We start from the raw sequence: 23,986 nt of genomic DNA on the forward strand, positions 1-23,986 counted from the left end.
TCAACAGAAGCATGTGGTAGTGTAGACAGACAACGAAACCCGAATATTCAGACCATTTAAAAGACTTAAAGGGAATACCCTTATCATCAACTGGCAATTATGTCGAAAGCCATCAATGTTGTGTAGAACACAACACCACAGACTGTAACATTTTGTCAACAAACAATTACAGTTCAAGCAGATAAACAATTTGCAAACATCTTTCTTTTAGATGAAGACTGATGGACAGGCAGTGAAAGCTTTGCACTGGTGTTTTACATGTTATATATCTTGGGTCAAAAATCCTTTTCTTAGAGGCATGTATACATAGTTACAAGCTGGTCTAAATATAGGGGTTGAAATGCATGAGACTTGATGGAATCTTATTTGTGACTGGAAACAAGGATCAATTATGCTGTTTTAATAAAACATCATATATAAATGTTAAGTTTCAAGTATTTGATACAAAACATGGTTGTTTTTTTTTTAATTTTTTGAAAGTGTATGCTAAATCAGATTAACCGCTGGCACAGCCTCAGTTGTTAGCGCAAACACAGCTATCTATTCAAATTGTGGAACTGGTGATGTATGGTAAAGAAGGGAAATGCTTAGGGTAAATTACTAGTCTGAGTTAAGAGAGGTTTTATCTCACATTTTGCAAAAAAGAACCACCTTTCAGAAGCCAAGCTTTCAGCTCAAACACTCTCATATTTGGTATCACCCTGAGAATATTTTCACGTCTGCTCCAGTGGTAGAGAGGTTGACTCGAAATCTGTCATTGTGTGATATGCTGCTGTTTCTGTGACAGACCATACTGAATTGCATGCACTACTTATATACAGTGCAATATGTTCTGGCTATGTTATATCACAGAGCAAAGCAGCAACTCTGCCACAAAATAAAACACTAACGGCAGTTCAAAAATCTTTGGCAGAACTGCATTGCATCATATAGGATTTCTGCAGGGAACTTGACCCAAAAATAAGTCAGCTATATCAAAAAGCTATCACCAGCCCATCTGTATGGATACTCAAAATTAAAAGCCTGCTCTCTTTACAAAATATGTATTGAAGGTTAACTAAGCCTGGGAGGGTGAGAATCTTAACTTCCTCTATGTTAGCTTAGTCATGAGGAGGCCAGTTGTACCTGGATATAATGGTTTGGATGAAAATGCCCCTCCTCTGTCCAGCTAAATATATGCACTGGCTTTCATAAGTTAGAAAAGGACTGTCTTCTGGTTGGGGGGAGTAAAACAATATGAGTACTTGACATTTTCAGATGCATGAATGCTATTTTACCTCCCCTTGGCTTCCCATGCAAATAGGTACAAAGCATGCCGGTGCTTGCAGTACACACACTCTGCACATTGTTTCCCTCTGAATATTTGCTGTAACATTCACAGGCTAAAAGTGGCTGTGTGGTGGTCCAGTGTGGGGTCCCGGGAGCGATCTCCCGCTCCCGGGCCGTCAGCTGCCACTAATCAAAATGGCGCCGATGGCCCTTTGCCCTTACCATGTGACAGGATATCCATGCCATTGGCCGGCCCCTGTCACATGGTAGGAGCACTGGATGGCCCACGCCATTTTTAAAGATGGCGCCGGCCATCCAGTGCTCCCTCCATGTGACAGGGGCCGGCCAATGGTAAGGGCAAAGGCCATCAGTGCCATTTTTATTAGTGGCAGCCGACGGCCCGAGAGCGAGAGATCGCTCCCGGGACCCCCACTGGACCACCAGGTACCTGTAAAATGTTTTTTGGGGGGTCAGGAGGGTGGGGGAAGCTAAGGTATTAGTTTTAAAGGGTCGGGGTGGGTTTGTTTATCGGCTCGGGCGCAGCCGATAAACAAAACCGCGATTGGACCGGCCGAAAAAAAAACCACGATGTGAATCGGAACCAGAATCCGAACTGATTCCGGTTCCGATTCACATCTCTAGTGTCTATTGCAAATAATGTTGTCTATTCAAAATATCCCCCTCCATATAAATATTAAGTATTCCTATGACTGGTATTTCAGAAGTGTTGCTCCCATCCTATGCTTATAGCATGTCTTTTGAAAACAGGGGCAGTACTGTTTTAAATTTGGAAGATACAGTGTTTGTCCTTCTTTCAGTAAGAAATGGAAAATAGTTTTGCTATTGCTCAACTTGTGTCACATTACAGAAACCCATGGGATAAATTATAACTAAGCTTTGCTATACTATTCTTGCAATTCACCTACCAGCTTCAAACTAAAATGAGCATATCTTACTCATCTTACATTTTTACTAAAATAATGTAGTGAATAAAAATATACATGTAAGTTTGGAGTACAGTTCACTCAAGCAGCTATACATCTTTATATTTACATCTTTTGAGGATTATTAGCACTCAGCTCCATGGCAAGCAACATTTTAATCTAAAGTGTGCCTGCCATATTAGCCCACTTGGATTCTTATAAATAAAGGTTGGCCTAAGATTTAGGTGTAACCTTTCATTGGACTAATTTGCCAATTATTTTTTCTTCTGGCTATGTTTCTCCCTAGGCACTCTAGCACTCTGCTCTAGCATACCCTTCATTGCCTTGTCATATTCTTTACCAACCTTAAGGTCATCACATATGATCACCCCCTGGATCCATTGGGGATCATCAGTAAGTCACTGCCATAAAGTACTTCTTTGTTAGACCTCCTCTCCTTCAGAATGAACTCTGTTTTCCATCAACTTTGGTTTCCTATTACTCAAACAGTTTCTAAAGCAGTTCATCACCTTAGAAACCATCCAAAGGCTGACCAGTATGTTTATGAGTCCCCTGGGTGGAAAAGTAACAAATGCCTTATTGAATCTAAATAGATTGCTTACAGAGCATTTCTGTGATATAATTCTCCAGTTATACTGAGTCAAAGAAGTCAACCAGATTTCTTTTACACAATGTTCCCCTGTAGTTGACACCATCCTCTTTGCTCATACTTTTATACATTGAAAAAGAGTTACATTTGCCTTCAGTTCTCTGGTCCTATCTCTTCTCCAGTAAGTGATTAAACACTAGGGATGTGCATTTGATTTGAGGAAATTTCCAAAAATACAATGAATGAAGCTGTTTTTGGTTCATTCCGAATGGAACAAATTTAAAAAAAAACTCCTACAAAAATATCCCAAAATTTCGAGGTATTTTTGCATTTCTGTAATTTTTTTTTAAAAAATTGAGTCTCTAGCAGCACTGTCATGGCTTTCTGGGTGAAAATTGTGGCCTGGCATCAGGGTCTAGCTTGAGCCAGCCCATCACTGGGGTCCAGCCCTGAGCTGACCTGATGCCAAGGTCTTCTTAGCACTGAAGCCTACCCAGTACTGGCCTGACTCCAATACCTACCCGGTGCTGGGACCTGTCTAAGCTGGTCTGGTGCTATCTACCACCGCCCCCCTTTAAAAATGCCAGGGTTGGGGATCTCCCACCTGGTTCCCACTTATTCCCATTCTGGATCCTCCAAAATGAGCTGGAGTCATGACCAGTCACTCCTGTCCAGTCCATAATGATTACAATTTGCACTATCTACATGGCAGATGGCACCAAATTGGTGTCAGTTTGGCAACTTCCTCTGGTTCAGCCAGCACAATTTGGTTTTATGGCTAACATTTTTAACATGCTCTGGGCAGGCCCTGGTATCAGGTAGGCCACACATTGGGCAGGCTCAGAGTACAGGTAGCTCCCAGTGTTGCGGTTCTGCCGCAAGCACCGTGGCCAGGCCCTTACCTCTGAGCTCCCGGACCTGCTCCCGCTTCCAGAGGCCTGGTTTGCGGCCTGTTTGGCGGCGTCCCCGCTGGGGCTGCACCGCTGCAAGGTCTCCCATGGACGCCCGGCGCCTAGGAACGCGCACCACTTGGGCACTTTTCTAGGCCGTTTCCCTCCAGTGGTGACTCTGCCCAACTCCTGACGTCAGATGCCGCAGCCTTGATAAGCCGGCCGCGGCCATCCAGTCTTTGCCTTGCAACTGGTTAGCCTCCCGGTTTCCTGTTGCGCTGTGCCCCAGAGTGACGAAGCAAAGCGAGTCACTCCATTCCTGCTACAGTACCTGCCTGGTTCCTGCTTGCTTGCTACAGTACCTGCTTGGCTCCCGCCTGCCTGCTACAGTACCTGGTTGGTTCCTGCTTGCCTGCTATAGTACCTGCTTGGTTCCAGTACCCGAATCCTGCTACAGTTCCTGCCTGGTTCCAGTACCCGAGTCTTGCTACAGTTCCTGCTGGTTCCAGTACCCGAGTCTCGCTACAGTTCCTGTCTGGTTCCAGAACCTGAACCCAGTTACAGTATTGCTACTGTCCTAGTCTGGTTCCAGTTACCTGTCCTGATCCACAACCCGCCTAAGTCCCAGCGGCCGGGCCCCTACGGGCTCCTCCCGGGGGGGGCTTCGGATTCCAAGGGTGAAGCCTTCTAAGTCCCAGCGGTTGGGCTCCTATGGGCTCCTCCCGGGAGAGTACCAGCTTCCAGGGTGAAGAGCATCTAAGTCCTGCCTGAACATCTGCCTCCTGGCCTGGTATTCATTAGAGACATTGACCACCTTTCCCAGTCTCCAGCAGGTCGGCCCAAGGATCCACTAAACAGAGACTCCCATAACATCCAGACCAAGGACAGATTTTTGTCCTGGGATGACCATGCCAGGGCCATTTTTTAAATTAAAACATAAAAACTAAATTATTTTATGCTTTTTTTTCCAATTTGAAAAATGAACCAAGCCAAAAAATACCATGAAATGAAAAACCAAACAAAATAAAAAAAAATAGAGGATGAATATCCCTATGAAGCACTGGGTTTATTGGTAATGCCAGCATCACTCTAAATCTGGAGCAGGGAACTCCAGCCCTGGACTTCTACAAACAGGTCTGGTTTCCAGGATGTCCACAGTGAATATTTATGAGGTAAATTTGCATGCAGTGCCTTCATTGTATGAAAATATATCTCACGCATTTTCAGTGTGGATATCCTGAAAACCAGATCTGTTTTTGACATTCTAATCTCATTGCCTTGTTCACTTTCAGTTTTTTCTATTTCCATTTGAATTCTCACTTTAAAAAATGGACTTTAAGTCCACCTATTAATTGACTCTTATTCTTAGATGTCACCTGATATTATGTCTTTTACCTCTAGACTCTGTCACATTCACTCTCATTTATACCCACTGCAAAGAAGACAGTGCCACACTTAGTTTAGTTAAATTTTGGAAGACCAATGAGAAAATGATGCTAAGGTATAGATGTAGATGAGTTTTCAAAAGTACTTTAGCTAAATTTCTAGAATCTATTAGAATTTTTGAAGGCTTAAGTAAGCATATGGATAAGGGAGTCAGTTCATATAGTGTCTCTGAATTTTCAGAGGATATTTGATAAAGTCTCTTATATAAATTAAAAAGCCACTGGATATTGTAGAAGGAAATTGATTAAAGGATACCAAACAAAGAGCAGAACTAAATGATCATGTTTCACTGTGGAGGAAAGTTAATAGTGGAGTGTCTTAGGGATCTGTCCTGGGAAGTTTTGTTTAACTTACTCATTAATGATCTGAAAAAGTGAACAATGAAAGGTGAATTTTAAGACCTGCACATAAGAGCACATGGTCATGCGTTTGCTAGCTCATGCACATGGACGTGATTTTATAACATATGTACGTATATGCATGCATGATATAAAATCGATTATATGCATATACATGTGCGCAAAATTTTACACTGATGCGTGCATCTGCGTGCAAATGCTGCCTTGATCACATAAGTGGAGGGATTTTAGTAGATACGCGTTCTAAATCAATTATCTGTTTCCCCAGTTTGTTCCCAGTTCACTCCAGTAAAGAAGAGGACTTCCTAAACCCCCTAGCTAACTTGCCTCCCTTTTACCCCCAACCCTTAAAACCCCGCTGATGAGCCTAGTTTTTTTTGTTTCATGACTTACACGCCATCCGTAGCAGAAGTAAAGTTATGAGGATAGGGACCCTGGCGCACTCTGGTGTGCATATATATTTACATGCTGGTTTCATTCATATGTCATACCTATCTAACAATGATTTTTGTACTGTACCTCAAGCAATGGCCGTGACAACCTTTGACTATTGCAATGTAATTTATTTAGAGGCCCCAGAAAATATATTAAGGGCTCTGAAAAGTGTGCAGAATGTGGCAGCATATCTATTGACTGAGTTAGAAATTGGATGAATGTGAGGCGGCAAAGCTTAATGGTAAATGGAGTTCACTCCAAGGAAATGGTGACTACTATGAATGTGCATTAGTTTTAAATGAATACTAAAAACAGGACAAATGAGGCCATTTTCGGTTCATTCTAAAAGTAATGAAACGAAAATGCCTCTCACAAAAACACCCAAATAATGTTCACATATTTTTGTTTTCACTTGGGGAGGGAAAGTTAAAAAAGCAAGCCTCTTGGAAGCCCTCTGACCCCCCCTCTCCCACACCAAAAGTATTCTCAGGGCGTGGACCCAGCTTAGGCTTCCCTGGGCTCCTCTAACCCTCCTCCCTCCTGCTGCAAAATAGCTTGGGGCTTGGGCTTCACTGGGCCCCTCCAACCTGCTCCATTCCCTTCCAAACATGGCTGGGGCTGGGGACCTCCCTTACCTCTTCCATGGAAAGATACTAGCCAGTAAAATGGTCAGTTGTCTTCATCATAAAGCATATGGGGGTCAGACTTAAAGATTTAAACGTGTGTACCCCAGAGGAAAGGAGGGGGAAAAAGACACAAGCTACAGAAATTTAAATATTCTCCAAGGATTACATGATAGGAGGCAGGCCTCTTTCAACTGAAAGAAGGCTCTTGAATGAAGGGGTCCTGAGATGAAGGTAAAAGAGGATAGATAGAATCGTGAGTAATCCAAGGAAATACAACTTCATGGAGAAGATGGAGGATGCATGGAATGGGCATCAAGCAGATGCGGTAGAGACAGGACAGTGTCAGAATTCAAGAAAGCATGGCACAAGCACAGAGAATTTTTGAGCGGGAGGAACGAATTGTAAAACTAAGTGGGATGTGCAGACTGACAGACTGGAGGGTCCATATGGTCTTCGTCTGACATCATGTTCTATGTTTCTATGTTCATATGTTCTTAGAAGAATGTCTCAAAACCTCACAACCTGTAAAAAGTCAAGTTTTCTTCAGCACCAGTATTAAAATTATTCACTTCTCTTGCTCTAATCATTATTTTCTGAACTATTAGAGAACATAACTCTTCTCAAAAGTTTTTTTCATTTTTCACATTGGCACAGCACTTCTCTCAGATACATGCTTAAGTAGGGGGCTTATACAATAAAACTCACAATAAGAAAGTTTTACCATGCACCTTAGAAAAACTTTTTACATGGATGTTAAAATATTTTTAAGCATACTATACAAAAATGTATACTGCTGGTATGGTAAAACTTGCATTTAGTGCCTTGTCCTTGCTTCTAATGTGGACATTAACAAAAAAGTTGATATCCAAATTGGCTGTTGCCCAAAATCCTTCATGCTAATTTGTCCCTTTCTCCTTTCACATGATAGAAGTAACATAGAAACATAGAAATGACGGCAGAAGAAAACCATACGGCCCATCCAGTCTGCCCAGCAAGCTTCGCACTTTTTTTCTCATACTTATCTGTTACTCTTGGCACTTAGTAATCCTTTGGTTCTATTTCCCTTCCACTCCCACCATTAATGCAAAGAGCAGTGTTGGAGCTGCATCTAAGTGATGTATTTCTAGTAGTATCATTTGTGTATAGCAATGTTTCTTGCCTGTGAAAATCCAGACCCTCTGGAATGCAAAATAATGTTTCCAGAGGGGTAGAACTAAGAGTTAGGAGGTTATTTTGCCATCAGAAGAGGAAAGGGAGGTTGATGCCTATGGGCGGGATGTGATGCCCATTTAGGGGGTTACTGTTTATGTGAAGTAGGTTGATACCTATCAGGAGGAGTTCCTGACTCTGCAGCAAGTTGATGCCTAAGTGGAAGAAGGATGATCAGGGAAGAGGGTAATGTCTATAGGAGGTTCTTGACTATGTAGATGAATGATACAAGTAGATTTTAAAAGGCCTGTGCACGTAAAATTTGGGGACTATATGCGTGGCTGGGCCCTGCACATGCTGCATGCATGTTCAAAAAGGCCCGGCCAAGTGCGTAACCCCCGATATGTGCCGAAGTGCCAAGTCAAATAAAAGGGGCGGGCTGGGGGCCAGTCGGGACAGTGGCCATTAGGCCCTGTCTTGGGGAAGCGCAGTGTGGAAGATACTTCTGCTCTTGAGGAGCAGTAAATATGAAAACAAAGAAATTGGGGATAGTTAGGTTTAGTTTAGGGGTCGGGGAGGAGAGGGGAAAAGGGAGAAAGAATAGGTAGGGTAGGTAGGGTTATAGGAAGGTTCCCTCCCAGTCTGCTCCTTAATTGGAGAGGACTGGAAGGGAACTAGGCAAAGGCCCAATCACATTGCCACGCATATTTAAGAAAATTCCCTCCCCATGAGCACGAGTCACGGGCCTCCCACACATGCGCATGGATGTTAAAATCCAGCGCAATGTGCACACAGATATCGTATTTTATAATATGCGCATGCCAACACTCGCATATTATAAAATGATCGCATCCATGTGCTCATGCCGAGAACCGTGTGCACATGGACGCACATGCGTTGGTTTGAAATTCGACCCCTTTTAGGGGGTAAGGTTTTCTGATTTATAAGGATACCTAGGCATGGAAGGGATAAGTTAATATCTATCAGAAGTTTCCAGAATATGCAGGGGTGGTGATGTTTATCTATGGGACTCCTGCCCATTGGGGGGGGGGGGTGGGGGGGGGGGGAGGTCTGTAAATTTGGGGGTTGATGTGCATGCACGGTCAGAGAAGAAGGCCCTTTCTCTTTTCTGGGGTTTGGGTAGAGGGGAAATCCCTCTATAGCATATATTCGAGTATAAGTCCGATCCCATGTATAAGTCGAGGTTTTTTTGGGCCTCCAAATCAAGATTTATCTGTCACGCATGGATAAGTCAATGGTAAAACCCTCCCCCATGGCTTTTCCCCCTGTTTGAATCCTTCCCTCCCTTCACCATGGCTGCCCTCCCTGTCTTATTCTTTCCCTCCCTCCTTCATGGATGCCCCTCCTGTTCCTGGTGGTTCAGCTGGGGGGGGGGGGGGAAGACCAGGAGCAATCAGAATTTTATGTTCATCAAAATTTAATTAAAAATCACCCCAAAAACCATCCCAACCCTTCAAATGTCATTAGATATAAACCCCCACCCTCCCGACCCCCTCAAGACTCACCCAAATTCCCTGATGGTCCAGCAGGGGGCTCAGGAGGATTTCCTACTTCTGGGCCATCAGCTGCCAGTAATCAAAATGGTGCAGGTGGCCTTTTGCCCTTACCTTGTGACAGGGGCCAGCCAATGGTACCAGTAGCCCCTGTCACATGAAAAGGGCAAAGGGCCGCCGATGCCATTTTGATTACTGGCAGCCGACAGGCCAGGAGCGGGAGATCGCTCCTGGGCATCCCACTGGACCACCAGAGACTTTGGGTGAGTCTTGGGGGGCGGGGTCAGGAGGGTGGGAGGCTTTATATTTAATGACGTTTGAAGAGTTGGGGCTGGTTTTTGGGTGTTTTTTTAAAACAAATTTTCAAGAAAAAAAAAACTATACACAGCTATACTACACATGTATAAGGAGTCAGAATTTTTGGGCTTATTTTCTGGTATAGATTTCTTGACTTATTCATGAGTATATATGGTAGCCTAAAATAAAATGGATGATTAATACTGGGTATTTTTGGACTGCAGCATGCATGGTAAAAATGTAATCCCTGGTCTGAAAAGTATGTTTTCCTTTACTAGATCCCTAGAAAATAGTACCTGGAGGGTTGGATATGAGGCTGACAACTTTTTAAAAGAGAAAAACCAGTCCTGGCTCTTTCCCTGCCCCTTCATCCTCTACAATAAACAAGAGCACCCCTCAGTCTCCTCTCCCCCCATAGACCTTTCCTTATTTCAGCCAGACCTGTTGGAAGCCCCTTCACAGCAGTGCAGAAATCAGGAATGCCTTGTAAATTCAGGAACTAGTTCATGCTCAGTTCTCAGGCCCTGTAGAAGCTCTGTGCCCTCCTGAGTTTTGAATACTATGAAGGGGCTGGGAACAGAGCCACAGTGACTCAGTTCTTGGCCTTACATTACTGCTGTCTCCACTACAGAGACGGGGCTTCCAACAGGACTGGCTTCAACAAAAATGGTCTGTGGGGGATGGGAGAAGGAGGGGATTCTTTGCTGGTCTGGAGGCTGGCAATCGGCAGAAATCTGATGCCTATATTAACCAATTGTCTGCCCTGCCAGCTGCTGGCCTCCCTGAATGAAAACTAGACAAGCTGGCATAATACTGCATGGTTGAAACTGGGCTGGATATCACACTATTCTCCATGGGCTCAGTGAAGCCTCATTTGTATAACATGCATACTCATTTGGATGATGATAAGCTCTGGTTTTAGGACATAGAAGTTAATGTATTAAGAAACTTTCTTTACATGCATGTTAAGACTTTGTTAAATAGCATACTATTTTTAGTGCATATAAAAAGGCCTAAATGTGCATGTTAAACTTTATTGCATAGGCCTCAATTTCTCTGAGAGTCATACACAAAGACTGTCTTACATTTGATCCAATACTGTGTTTATTATTCATGAAAGCAATTAAACAACACCTCTTATTCAAATGCATGCATAGAAATAGGATTCTCTGCAAGTTGTGAGAGTTTTAATTGGACCAATATGAACATAACAACATAAAAATATGAAAACTATATAAAGATGTTGTTGTATATGGGATTAATACTTAGAATTCTATACTTCAAATACACAAACACAATGCCTGTCATTCACTTACACACTCACACCGTTTCTCTAATATTTAAGCCTTCCACATTTGTCTCACATATGCAGACTATTTTTCATTCAGGTTACACAAATAGACTCGGTTTCTATGATTTCCAGCACCACGGAATCTATTTACTGTATCACTCTCTAGACAAATCAGCAAACCACCCACAAACTTCCTAAAAATCTCAATCATAACACATAAATCCCTTAGAGAGTAGGAATACCCCCTTCCCCTCCATGTTTGGGTTTAATGGGGGTCCCACTGGCTCAGAAGATGCCATGAAGGATTTGTTTCTTCATTCGCTACCTCCACAGATTGCCAGGTAGTTTGGAGAGGTTCCAGCACCAGCAACCAGCAGTCTGCTCCTGGCCCACTGTGCATCCAAGGTGCCAGCGGGACCTGGGGAGAAAGAGAAAGAGCAAGTTGGTGGTTACTGGTGGATCTGGACCACCAACCTTCATTCTAGTGGGGTGCATGAAGAAGATCTGCCATTAAGCTCCAAGTCTAGTATAACTTGGAATGCTAGTACTTGGCACAGCAAGGCCTTTTACCAACTTATGCGGGCTTTGAAGAAGTTGTGTTTCTTGACTTTTCAAACTATGCAAAGCAGAAAGCAGCCAACAAGTGAGAGAGCTCTAACATGCTCCCAATAATTGCAGACAGGTTAATCAGTATCAAGGAGATAGATTAATTTGCTGATGCAAGCAGCTATGGATTTTGCATTCTCTCTTTTCCTTTCTCCTTTCATGTTAAGAGGGGAATATTTAAGTCAATGATACTCCATATGATTCTGCAATCTTCCCTTTCAGACAGAGAAAGAAAGAGAGAGTGGGGAGGGATAATACCCATATATATAAGAAAAGATATGTATGAGGAGTTTTTGCAGTCATTTTGGTAGATCTCAACCTATGGACCGGACTCCCAAAAGTTAGAGTTAGGCATGACTTTTTTTGAAATGAATTCAAACCCATTTTGATATAGAGAAGATCCAGAAAAAGGCAGATAGTTGGAAACACAAACTAGGAATCACAAGTATATCAATTTATAATTCTGTTTCTAGTTTACTTATAACTACCAAGATAATTAGTTTTCTCACATTATTTTAGCCTCCAATTCTCAGTCATTTGAGAATGTTCCACCAGAATTTCAGTGCTAATCTCAGCTGTGAAGGAATGGGCAACAAAGATATTTTTGCACTCAGAAGGAGTAGTAAAACATTTGAGATATAAAGAGAAAAAAAAAAGCAAGAGAGAAAGGAGAAGGAAGAGATGAAACATGAGGAACTCTAGTCAGTTACGTGCTGGAGTGGGCTCGTAGGGGCTTTCAGTAGGGATGTGCATTCTTTCAATTCATTTTTGGAGGTTTGTATGCCTACATTCTTTACACAGGAAATTTGATTTTATGTGCATAAAATGGCATTTATGTTCAGAATTTCAGAAAATGAATGAGATTTTTGGAATATAAGTCCAAAAAGCTAGCCAAAACGAAATCTAACTGAACCAAACATTTTTTTGGGCTGCACTTCCCTAGCTCTCAAGAGACCCTTGTTAGATTAGAAATAAAATAGTGTCTCATTGAGTAGAGCTGAGCTGGAAAGAGCTTCTTGATATGAAATTGATTGCACATCACTGGCTGTAGCATGGAAAAGGCAGGTTGTCCCTAACAGGCATAATTTGCTGTAGCCATGATAGTTAACTCAGTCCAAAGCATAATTTTTATATTTTTAGAATAATTGGATACCAGGAGTGCTGCTGGTATAGAGTTTGTAGCAGCAAGGGAAGACTACTACAGTTACTCAGTGATCTAGTTGCAATATACAATGAGTGTATATATTATCATGATGGCATCATGAGTTTGCAGAGGCCAATTTTAATTTTTTTTCTCCAACCTACTGTGCAAGAAGATGAATCAGAGTGTCGACAGGCACAAAAACATACCCTATTTTCTGATAGTAATGACCCTTATTTAGATACTGTGCAGCTGGCAAAGTGAGTGACAAAACAGCAGCGTTAAAAAGAAAACAAGAGATTTGGAGAGAAAGTCATGAGCAAAAGTCAATTAAACTCCTCCTCTGAATCTATGTCCCAGTGTGAACAACTTCACATTCAGAGTATCAACAGATATTTCTTCCAGGCAAAGCATGACCATGGTAGCAGTTGAATCCCCCAAATTCATTCTATTCCACACAACATCATTATCACCGTCATGACAATCACAGTCTCAGTGACATACAGGCAACAAACCTACTCCTTTGAAAAACAAAACAAAAATATATGGGCAGAATCAGAAAATCCAGACATACTTTTTGAAACATGCATATAAAAGGAAAACAAAATCTTAGAGAGGAGGCAAAAGACCCTATTATCTTCCTACCCAAGATAGTACTCGGACTACCTGCAAGAGAAAGCAAATCTTCTTCTCCTCACCTGATCATTTTGTGCAAAGAGGTCTAGAACCAGTTGTCATAAATATGACAGTCATAGCACTGAAATGAGAGAGTTGTAAGTCACCTGCCGAGGCTGAGGAGCAGGAATATCATTTTGCAGCAGCAAAAGCAGCTAGGAAAGACCTAATGAAAGCAACAAATTGCCTTTGTCTTCTGGAACTCTACTACCTCTTGATGATAACAAGGTTGGGGATCACACAGCAAAATATTAATCAAGGTTACCAGGTATAAACTGTGAAGTACAGAAAGTAGATCAGAAAGCCCAGCAGTGGGCATGCTAGGAAAATTATTTTAAGTTACCTCATTCTGTTGGGGATATTTTGGTATATATCTTTAAAAAAAATCTATTAAGCAATATGTTGCTTGTGTAATTAATACTCAATTTTAAAAAAATCTAATTGGCAGGCAAAAAAGGTGAATAAGTTTACTCCATACAGACAGCCGGTTTTTGTTTTATCAAACATTAACTGGATATCTGTTTTTTTCAAAATTCAGTACAGAACTGAACTGGTGTGGGGGAAATTTACCTGTCTAGGCAGGCTTGGCGCCTCTGGGTGTGCAAACTGTGGAATTGCACAGGGTGGCACCCCCCAGTGGGGCAGCGTTGATAGCAGGGAGAGGCCCATGGTGCTGCTGTGGATCTGATCCCATTAGCAGCAGAAGAAGATGAGGTCTGTGGTGCCGCCGGTGGACCTGATCCCACCAGCGAAGAAAGAAGGAGGTCTATGGTGCTGCTAGTAGACCCGATCCCACTGGTGGCAGAAGCAGGAGGCCCCAGCAGAGGAAGCCCATCTAGCAGCTCCTCCTATATTGCTAGAACATAAGAAATTGCCATACTGGGTCAGACCAAGGGTCCATTAAGCCCAGCATCCTGTTTCCAACAGTAGCCAATCAAGGCTACAAGTACCTGACAAGTACCCAAACACTAAGTAGTTCCTATGCTACTGATGCCAGTAATAGCAGTGGCTATTGTTATAGTTAAGAGTGTTTTGGTGGATCCTTGGGTGCTGTGGGAGATGACCATGCCCATGGGGAGGAGCCCCATGAGGGGCCACAGCACTGGGCTAGACTCATAATGCACCAAACACAGTTTAGTTCTTTATTAAACAGCTTGAAGATAGCCACCAGAGGTGGCAATAGTAGGCAGTCTAGTAGTTGCACTCTCAGGGACCTTGGCAGAGGGAGCCCTTCTCTCCTTGATGATGTCAGGAGATTCCACAGCAGGTTTCCCAGCTAGGAGATACTGTGGATGAGATAGACTGAGAGTTAGAGTACTCACTAGGTGATTGCTGTTGGTATGCGATTCCACCAGATATGTTGTAGAAGGTACAGGCACCGAGGCAAGGAGATCAGGCCCTCGAGGAGCAAGTATCTGTTCCCTGTAAGGCACCTGAAATAAAGCAGAGGGCCCCCGAAGAGCGGGTACCCAAGTTAGTAGTTACCCTGAAGGGCAGAGAGAGAGCTTCCAGCAGCAGCACGGAAGCGGCAGAGTAGCGTAGACAGGAACGGATTTGAGTCCTTGCTAACTCGCAGGTAGCAAGTAGAAGGCAGTCTAAATACCCTCACCAAAGTGAGGAACTTCTGGGGCTGGCCCGGGTCTTTCCCCACTCTGGCCCCTTTAAAAGAAAAGGCTGACGTCACCGTGCACGTCTAAGCGACGTCAGGGGGTGGGGCTTCAGCAGCGTCAGTAATCCTGCCTCAGAGGAAGGTCTCTCGGCATCTCCGCACTGCTGAGAGGGCGGGTAAGTGTGGTCAGCCACGGCCTCCGTGATCGACCGTCGTATCAGTACCCTCTCTTCAAGAGTCCCCTCCGATGATTTTTCTTCACCAGTTGTCCAGTCCACTTCCTCCTCAGTAGTCCAGTTCTGTTCGCTATCATAGGAATCCAAGCTGTATGTCTCTGCGACCTGCTGGAAGGGAGGTCTATCCAGTCTCTCTTGTAAGGATTTCACAGAGGCCGGGGTAGTTGCTGATGATACCACGGAAACCTTTTGATCACTCCTCTGTTGCAAAAGAGTGTGTAAATGCTGGATCTCTTCTTCTTTATATGCCAGTATGGCTAACAGGCCTTGGGTGGTTTGTCCATGAGATCTCACCAGTTCCTTGTTCTCCAAGGTCTTATGGTTCAACTGTGCAAGTACATCCAGTGAATTGAGTATCCCTGATGATTCGGCTCTCCAGGGATCCTTCTCGACACTCTCTTGGGGAAGTGTGGATTCCAATAGGACCGTAGCCATCTTCATAGACCGGGATGGTTCCAAAATTTCAAAGCTGGTTCCTGCACAGTGAGATCCCCACTGAATCTGGTCAGGAGAAGACCAGTTGAACTGAGGCTGGTGTCTCTGTAACAACAGTAACCCTAGAATTATAGGGCTCACAGCCTTGGGTAGAACGAAGAAGGTAAGGTGCTCAATATGATATATTCAAATTCTTTTTTGGTGACATGTTTTTATTAGAATTTAGAATGTACATACACATATGGAAAACACAAGCCAATATACATAACCAATTGCACGCAGCACAAACCTAATGGCATGTGACAGTGATATACCAACAATCAACATTTAAACATAAGAAAAACATAATAAGAGGAAATAAAAAGAGATATAAAGAGAAACAAGAAAAGAGGAGATGGAGGAGATGGAGGAGAAGGGAGAAGAGAGAAGAGAGAAGAGGAGGAAAATAGAAGGACATTATGAGATGATAGCATACCGGAGGAATGAAACATATAATATAGGAACAACGTTGTCATAGTGAATTAATGTAGGCGTCTAACGGTTTCCACACCTGAGACCATTTGCCAAGATGACCAAATTTGATCGCCATATATGTTCCAATTCTTAACGACAATGGTTGAGTGATCCGTTGTCGTTGTGACTTCTCCCGGAAGGGGATTCCCATGAACAGATGAGAGTACCAATGGAGGTTCTACCGACGAGGTAAAGAGACCGCAATGATCCACCAGGTCCTGTCAGATAAAATTTGCCCCAGCACCTGAATCTACCAGAGCCTGTGAGGAAACCCTGGTGTCAGACAGCTCTACTGACACAGGCAACAGGAAAAGGAGTGAACCCATAGCAAGGCCGAGGGTTATAAGTTCAGCGACTTAGAACAAAGTGGCATCGATCCATGAAGTAAAGATGGAGAAGCAGAAGATCCATCAGTGCCAGAGATGACTGTTTGACTGTATGGTGCGATCACGGCTGCCGAAACTTGGGCCCAACCCAGTTGCATCGGTTCTTCGATAGGACTTGAAGGCCCCTTGGGTAGGAAGAGTAAATCCGAACAATATCGTCGTCGCCCTTTATGGCCCTCTCGGGCTCTCTACTGTAACCACCAGGGTAGCGAGAAGGTCCCGTGCCACCAGTTCGTCTTTAATCTGCAGAGATAAACCTTCCAAAAATATGGTATTTAAACTGTTCCCTTGCCAGTTTAATTCTGTAGCCATGGTGCAGAATTCAATGGCATATTCACTTAGGGGTTGAGAGCCCTGTCGAAGACGAAGAAGATCATCACCCATGGCTGGCAGCCTTCCGGGCTCCTCGAACACCTGTTTGAAGGCAAACACAAACTGAGGCAGATCAGATAGCACAGGATCGGATTACTCCCATAAGGTTGAACCCCAAGCCAGGGCTTTACATCTAATAGGGAGAGGATAAAGGCCATCTTACTCAAATCATTAGGAAACAGTGATGGTTGTAGGGTAAAGTGCATATGGCACTGGTTTAAGAACCCCGGCAGCGCTTGGGATTCCCAGAGAAACGGAGGGGAGGTTAGATAGAGAAATTGCTGTTTGATGGGTTCCTGGGGTCACTGTTGGAGCAGCTGATATGGAAGAAGTTAGGTCCGACTTCTGCAAAAGATCTAGGCGGAAAGTCAGATGATGGACATCTGCCATTACTAATTCTCCCGAGGACTGGAGGCTTTGAAACTTCTGAAGAAGACCGGGGAATAACTGGAGCACGTTCAACACTTTCGTTTGCAAGTCCAGTCGAGCATTCAGTCGATCCACAGAGGAGGATAATACTTCCAGGAATCTTTGGTGTTCTTGACTCTTCTGTGCCAGGCCAGAGATGGCCTGGAATGCGGACGTCTGAGCCAAATCCATGGAGTTAGCAACCTGTTATGGTTAAGTGTGTTTTGGTGTATCCTTGGGTGCTGTGGGAGATGACCACGCCCATGGGGAGGAGCCCCGTGAGGAGCCACAGCACTGGGCTAGACTCATAATGCACAAAACACAGTTTAGTTCTTTATTAAACAGCTTGAAGAGAGCCACCAGAGGTGGCAGTAATGAGGCAGTCTAGTAGTTGCAGTCTCAGGGACCTCAGCAGAGGGAGCCCTTCTCTCCTTGATGATGTCATGAGGTTCTGCAGCAGGTTTCCCAGCTAGGAGATACTGTGGATGTGATAGACTGAGAGTTAGAGTACTCACTAGCAGGCGGATACAGTAAAGCACGGCCGCGATTACCTCGTTTCTAACCTGCTTTGTACCTGCAAATTGGCCACGTAAGTCCAACCCGCGATTCACTATCCCTTTTAACCCATCCTTACCGCTTCTTTAAATCAATGGGTAACCCTTTCCGCCTGCGGCATGTATATGATATGTAAATGCTCCGATTAGCTATTTCCTCCCATACAGTAACGTGCGCCCCGACTATCACCTTTTTAACCTGCAGTTTAGCCGTGTCTTTAACCTGCTAAATTACCGCCTACCCTTACCCCTTACCCCAGCCCCTGCTCACCTGCCCTGGCCGCATCCATGGGTGCCGGTCTCCCGTATGGGCCCGCGCTGACAGGGACAGGGACATTGACTCACAAATGTACCTTCACTTTCTCTTTCAGCATGCCTTCTCCCGCTTTGGCTCACAACCCTTCACTCTCTCCTCCAGCATTCCTTCTTCCGCTTTGGCTCATGTTGTCCCTTCATTTTCTCTTTCAGCATTCCTTCTCCCGCTTCAGCAGCCCGGGGCGGATCGGGTGCTCTCCGCGAGGCGGCTTCCAGCAGCCCCTGCCGGCGAAGATGCATGAACGCACGCCAGTACTTCCAGTTTGGGTGCTCAAGGCACCTTCGCTGACTTGAGCGCCCAAATGGGACATACAGGCGGTGCGAGCTCATTATGCCAAAAAAATTGCACTGGCAGGTAACTGGAAGATTGCCAGAGTGGCGAGCCAGGGCCGAGGGGGGGGGGCGGTTTGCACAGGAGGGGGCGGGGCGGTGACTCCCCTACCTTTCCTGCATGCGCCTTGGTTCGAGAAGGGGGGAGAGAGGAATGGCAATTCCCGATGCCCGAGCGTAGGAGAACCATCCACTTCCTGGTACCTATCATTTCAAATGTCATTTCAAATGTCATTTGAAATGACAGGTACCAGCGCACCCATTTTACTGTATAGGCGCTGTATAGCGCTCTATACAGTAAAATGGATTGAGCTTCATGGACGCTTCTTGGACGCGCTTTGGACGCGGCTTGCATTTGCATGCCATTTAAATACTATATCGAGCGGTAAGTGATCCGAACTGTGCGCGCGGCAAACCAGGGTGCGACCGGCACTACCGCACTCTTTCTACCGCGTCCTTACTGTATCGGCCTGTAGGTGATTGCTGTTGGTATGCAATTCCACCAGGTATGTTGTAGAAGGTACAGGCACCGAGGCAGGGAGAGCAGGCCCTCGAGGAACGAGTACCTGTTCCCTGTAAGGCACCTGAAATAAAGCAGAGGGCCCCCGAGGAGTGGGTACCCAAGTTAGTAGTTACCCTGAAGGGCAGAGAGAGAGATTCCAGCAGCAGCACGGAAGCAGTAGAATAGCGAAGACAGGAACGGATTTGAGTCCTTGCTAACTCACAGGTAGCAAGTAGAAGGCAGCCTAAATACCCTCACCAAAGTGAGGAACTTCCGGGGCTGGCCCAGGTCTTTCCCGCGCTGGCCCCTTTAAAAGAAAAGGCTGACGTCGCCGCGCACGTCTAGGCGACGTCAGGGGGCAGGGCTTCAGCAGCGTCAGTAATCCTGCCTCAGAGGAAGGTCTCTCAGAGTCTCCGCACTGCTGAGAGGGCAGGTAAGTGCGGTCGGCCATGGCCTCCGTGATCGACCGTCGTAACAGTTATTACCTATGTCAACTTGTTTAATAACAGTTAATGGACTTCTCCAAGAACTTATCCAAACCTTTTTTAAACCCAACTACACTAAATGCACTAACCACATCATCTAGCAACAAATTCCAGAACTTGATTGTACATTGAGCGAAAAAGAATTATCTCCTATCGGTTTTAAATGTGCTACTTGCTAACTTCATGGAGTGCCCCCTAGTCCTTCTATTATTCGAAAGAGCAAATAACTGATTCACATTTACTTTTTCTAGACCTCTCATGATTTTAAAGACCTCTATCATATTAGAACTTAAGAACATAAAAACAAGCCATACCGAATGAGACCAAGAGTCCATCAAGCCCAGCATCCTGTTTCCAACAGTGGCCAATCCAGGCTATAAGATCCTGGCAAGTATGCAAAAACTAAGTCTATCCGATGCTACTGATGCTAGTAGCTACTGATGCTAGTAGCCCCCCTCAGCCATCTCTTTTCTAAGCTGAACAGCCCTAACCTCTTTAGCCTTTCCTCAAAGTGGAGCTGTTCAATCCCCTTTATAATTTTGGTCGCCCTTGTCTGTACTTTCTCCAGTGCAACTATATCTTTTTGAGATGCAGCGACTAGAATTGTACACAGTCCTTACTCAAGGTGTGGTCTCACCATGGAACAATACAGAGGTATTATGACATTTTCCATTTTATTCACCATTCCCTTCCTAATAATTGAAAACATTCTGTTTGCTTTTTTGACTGATGCAGCACACATGATTTCAATGTATTATCCACTATGACGCCTAGATCTTTTTCCTGGGTGGTAGCTCCTAACATTGAACGTAACATCGTGTAACTGCAGCAAGGGTTATTTTTCCCTATGTGCATAACCTTGCACTTGTCCACTCTAAATTTCATCTGTTATTTGGATGCTCAATCTTCCAGTCTTGCAAGGTCCTCCTGCAATTTATCACAATCTGCTTATGATTTAACTACTCTGAATAATTTTGTATCATCTGCAGATTTGATTACCTCACTCGTCATATTCCTTTCCAGATCATTTATAAATATATTGAAAAGCACTGGTCCAAGTACAGATCCCTGAGGCACTCCACTGTTTGCCCTTTTCCATTGAGAAAATTGACCATTTAATCCTACTCTCTGTTTCCTGTCTTTTAACCAGTTTGTAATCCACGAAAAGACATCACATCCTTTCCTTTGACATTTCAGTTTTTTTAGAAGTCTCTCATGAGGGAGTTTGTCAAACACCTTCTGAAAATCTAAATACACTACATCTACTGGTTCAGCTTTATCCACATTTTTATTAACCCCTTCATAAAAAATGAAGCAGATTTGTAAGACTTCCTTTGGGTAAATCCATGCTGACTGTGTACCTTTAAACCATGTTTATCTATATGCTCAGTGATTTTGATCTTTAGAATAGTTTCCACTATTTTTCCTGGCACTGAAGTAAGGCTCAATGGTCTATAAGTTCCTAGATCAACTCTGGAGCTTTTTTAAATATTGGGGTTATATTGGCCACCCTCCAGTCTTCAGGTACTGTTGTGGTTCTGGAAGCGAGCGCTGCGACCAGACCCTTACCTCTGTGTTCCTGGACCTGTTCCCGCGTCTGTTGGCCTAGTTTGCAGCCTGTTCAGTGGCGTCCCCGCGAGGGTCGCGCCGCCGGGAAGCCTCCCGGCGGCGCGACCCTGCCTCTAGGCGTGTGCACGCGCCACTTGGGCGCTTTTTTAGGCCATTTCCCGCCAGTGGTGACTCTGCCCAATTCCTGATGTCAGACGCCATGGCCTTGATAAGCCGGCCGCAGACACCCAGTCTTTGCCTTGCAATGGGTTTACCTCCCGGTTCCCTGTTGCGTTGTGCCCGGGAGTGACCTGCCTTGCTATTCGCTCCATTCCTGCTTGCCTGCTACAGTATCTGCTTGTTTCCTGCTTGCCTGCTACAGTGCCTGCTTGGTTCCTGCTTGCCTGCTACAGTTCCTGCCTGGTTAGAGTACCCGAGTCTTGCCACAGTTCCTGCCTGGTTCCAGTACCCGAGCCCTGCTACAGTTTCTGCCTGGTTCCAGTATCTGAGTCTTGCTACCCTTTCTGCCTGGTTCCAGAACCCGAGCCCCGTTATAGTACTGATCTACTACTGTCCTAGTCTGGTTCCAGTTCTCAGTCCTGATCTACAACCCGCCTAAGTCCCAGCAGCTGGGCCCCTACGGGCTCCTCCGGGGGGGCTTTGGCTTCCAAGAGTGAAGCCGCCTAAGTCCCAGCGGTTGGGCTTCTATGGGCTCCTCCCGGGGGAGCACCAGCTTCCAGGGTGAAGAACATCTATGTCCTGCCTGAACATCTGCCTCCCGGCCTGCCACATACTAGAGACATTGACCACCTTTCCCAGTCTCCTGCAGGTCGGCCCAAGGCTCCACTAAACTGAGACTCCCATAACAGGTACAATTGATGATTTTAATGATAGGTTACACATTTTAACTAATAGATATGAAATTTCATTTTTTAGTTCCTTCAGAACCCTGGGATGCATGCCATCCAGTCCAGGTGATTTGCTACTCCTTAGTTTGTCAATCTGGCCTACTACATCTTCCAGGTTCACAGTGATTTGGTTCAGTTCATCTGACTAATCACCCTTGAAACCATCTCCAGAACCGGTATCTCCCCATCATCCTCATTAGTACATACACAAGCAAAGAATTAAATTAGTCTTTCTGCAATGGCCTTATCTTCCCTAAAAGTCCCTTTAATTCCTTGATCATCTAAAGGTCCAATTGACTCCCTTACAGGATTTTTGCTTCAAATATATTTTTAAAAGTTTTTATTATGAGTTTTTGACTCTACAGCCAAATTCATTTCAAATTCTCTTTTAGCCTGCTTTATCAATGTTTTACACTTAACTTGAAATTCTTATGCTTTTTCTTATTTTCTTCAGGTGGAACCTTCTTCCAATTTTTGAAGGATTTTTTTTGGATAAAATATCCTCTTTCACTTCACCTTTTAACTATGCTGGTAAGAACATAAGAAATTGCCATGCTGGGTCAGACCAAGGGTCCATCAAGCCCAGCATTCTGTTTCCAATAGAGGCCAAACCAGGCCACAAGAACCTGGCAATTATCCAAACACTAAGAAGATCCCATGCTACTAATGCAATTAATAGCAGTGGCTATTCCCTAAGTAAACTTGATTAATAGCTGTTAATGGTCTTCTCCTCCAAGAACTTATCCAAACCTTTTTTGAACCCAGCTACACTAACTGCACTAACCACATCCTCTGGCAACAAATTCCAGAGCTTTATTGTGCATTGAGTGAAAAAGAATTTTCTCTGATTAGTCTTAATGTGCTACTTGCCAACTTCATGGAATTCCCCTAGTCCTTCTATTATTCGAAAGTGTAAATAACAAGTCATATCTACTTGTTCAAGACCTCTCATGATCTTAAAGATCTCTATCATATCCCCCCTCAGCAGTCTCTTCTCCAAGCTGAACAGCCCTATCCTCTTCAGCCTTTTCTCATAGGGGAGCTGTTCCATCCCCTTTATCATTTTGGTTGCCCTTCTCTGTACCTTCTCCATCACAATTATATCTTTTTTGAGATGTGGCGACCAGAATTATATACAGTATTCAAGGTGTGGTCTCACCATGGAGCGATATAGAGGCATTATGACATTTTCAGTTTTATTAACCATTCCTTCCTAATAATTCCTAACATTCTGTTTGCTTTTTTTTTTTTTAATTCTTTATTTATTAATTTTCCATATTTATACAAGTATCCACTTGCAATATTGTAATTACAGAAACAAAAGGAAAATTTTTATACAATAACTAGTGTAAATTTTTTCCAGGTTAATATTTCACTTTCTGTATTTTGTTAAAGTAAAAAGAGAAAGTTTATCTACTATTGAGCAATCTTATTTGAAAAATTTCTATAATAAACAAGTAAAAGTAAGTTAAATAATCCTCCAACTTCTATCTATTTATGCCTGTTTATCTATCCCCAAAAGTACTCTGAGTTGTTCAGGATCGGTGAATTGGTATTTATGTTCTTTTAAATTTATCACACATTTACAGGGGTATCTTAATAAAAACTGACCACCCTTATCTATTACCGATTGTCTTAAAGTGAGAAATTTCTTTCTCCTAAGTTGGGTAGTTTTTACCAAGTCTGGATATATCCAGATTTTGTGACCATAGAATGTCTTCATTCTGTTTCGAAAAAAGAATCTAAAAATATTATCCTTATCAGAGATAAAAGCCAAAGTAACTAACAGGTTACCTCTTTTTTCTACAATTAATTCACTTTGAGATTTTTCAAGCAAATCAGATAACTCAAGCGAAATTTCATCCTTTTTTAAATCTCTTAATTCTGTAATTTGTTCTCCATTTTGCTCTTGTTGTTCTTTTTTTTTATTATTCAAGGTATTTATATTTATTTATTTATTTATTTATTTATTTATTTATTTAGAGTTTTTATATACCGACCTTCTCGATATACATAATCGAATCAGGTCGGTTTCCATAAAACAAAACTTTCGCAAGTAAGGCGTTACATTAAACAATAAAAACAGAGTATTGAACTAAAGCGTACAGCATAACATTAAACAATAAACAGCGAATAGAACAATAAAACGTAAAT

At 43.6% G+C, this 23,986-nt stretch overlaps 1 protein-coding gene across 1 annotated transcript in view; it reads right to left on the bottom strand.

The window, feature by feature from the left end:
• Positions 1 to 23,986, bottom strand: part of ADGRB3 (adhesion G protein-coupled receptor B3) — a 1,794,610-nt gene that overhangs the window by 103,257 nt on the left and 1,667,367 nt on the right. The gene's annotated exons all lie outside the window — the stretch shown is intronic.

Source organism: Rhinatrema bivittatum, chromosome 3 (genome assembly GCF_901001135.1).
Source record: "Rhinatrema bivittatum chromosome 3, aRhiBiv1.1, whole genome shotgun sequence".
Taxonomy (NCBI): domain Eukaryota; kingdom Metazoa; phylum Chordata; class Amphibia; order Gymnophiona; family Rhinatrematidae; genus Rhinatrema; species Rhinatrema bivittatum.